We start from the raw sequence: 1,863 nt of genomic DNA, 5'->3' as shown, positions 1-1,863 counted from the left end.
ACCGTTCCTCTTGCAACATTAGCATGCCAAGACAAAATTAAGCAAGTGGCTGCAGGGCGGCAGCTCCTGTCAAGCTCCCCACCCCTGCCATCTCTACAGTTTCAGACACTACACTTTTTATGGCCTGCCCAGTCAGAATTATTTTCTTTTCGTGTCCTTCTTCACTGAGCATCCATTCAGCCATATTTATTGACCTGCTGCCATGTGACATGCATGTAAGGAAAACTCAGTCTATGCTTTGTGCTGTTGTCAGTTTGAGAAGCCTTCCAGGGTGCAAAGTGCAAGGTCCTTCCAGTGTGGTGGTTTTGTTGGTTTGTTTGCTTCAGTGTTTTCCGATGCTAGCCTTTGAACCTAGGTCCTTGTGCGTGCTAAGTACTGCTCTACTAGCAGGCCTTTACCTTAGTTGTTAGTATGATATTTAAATGCTCTCTGGAAGTGGGCTCAACCCATGGATAACTCACTCCATGATTTCCAGCTCTGCTTCTTCGCTTGCTAGCCAGCCTGTTTCCAAGCTGTAGCCTCCACTTCCCCTCTGACTTATACCTCCATTTTCTACTTACCACAGAAAGGCTGACGATTTCACATCCTGTCCAGAGGCTTTTGAGAACTTTGGTGGGTTTCCAAGCCTCCCCCACCCCCTGGTTCTGACAGTTTTACATGGAAGTTCTACATGTTTCTTCCTCCACGTAAAAAAAACTTGTCCATCATTTCCCCACCAGCACGTTTTTGCTGGGTTGCAATTTGCTCTGAGCGCTATGTCACCTGACTGGAACTCCTGCCTACAGGTTTTCCAGATTGAGATGACCATGAACTTGACCTGCTTCCAAATCATTAGCCCTGGCTCCTTTGCAGCTGGTGAAGGGCTGGGTTCCAGACTGCTGAGGAATGAGAAATGTTTGGGGTGGATTTGCGTCATCTGTGGTATGTAACATCACAGCCCAGCTGTCGGACACCGTGGATGTGGCAGGGAGGCCTGAGAAGAACTTCAGAAGGCAAGTGAAGGTTCAGGGGACTTGTCAACAGCTCCTATCAAGAGCCAGGAGCCTCTGAGAGACTGAGATGTCTGCAATTTTAGCTCGCCTTCCACTGTGAAAATCTCTCACCTTTGGGTGTAATGAGTTAGAATTCAAAGTCAAGTTCTTTGTGGCTTCTAAAACCGGTTCTAGCTTGCTTCAGTGAGGTGTGCAGTGGCCAACTTTCCGAATCTGGTGACTGTTTTAGCCATTTCACTTCACTTTTATGTCAAAACCCATTTTTCTCTCTCTCTCACTCTCTCTCTTTCTCTCTCTCTCTCTCACCTATTATGATCCTAGTGCTAGGATAATAAACACAGAGGATCCAGGGGGGCCACTGGCACCTAGTCCAACCATAATGTTGAGCTCCAGGTTCAATGAAAGAGCTTTTCTCAAAAAGTAAAGTAGAACTTGATTGAGGAGCACATTTAGTGTTGACCTCTCCCCTCCACATACACATCACATATATACATTATACATTACATAAACATCACACACAGTGCACACACATACACACATCATACACACACATACATTACACACACACACACACACACCATATTTGCACTACTACCAACCCAAAACAATGGCAGGCATATTTCTGTGTCGTAAACCTGAATCGGCAAAAAATGTCACATAAAGAATGGTTGAAATCGTTAACTTTGCAGAGAAAAATTATAAATTCCCATAATCCACATCTCTTCTGGGTTAGAATTAAGGAGGCATAAGAATGCAGTGGGGGCAGGTGGATGGTGTCAGACAATTATATGGACCTTTGAGTATTTTTTCAAGATTTCTTTTCAGTGTGTGTGTGTGTGTGTGTGTGTGTGTGTGTGTGTGTGTGTGTGTG

This window comes from Psammomys obesus, unplaced genomic scaffold, assembly GCF_907164565.1.
Source record: "Psammomys obesus unplaced genomic scaffold, mPsaObe1.curated_primary_1811, whole genome shotgun sequence".
Taxonomy (NCBI): domain Eukaryota; kingdom Metazoa; phylum Chordata; class Mammalia; order Rodentia; family Muridae; genus Psammomys; species Psammomys obesus.
This window is presented reverse-complemented; position numbering follows the sequence as displayed.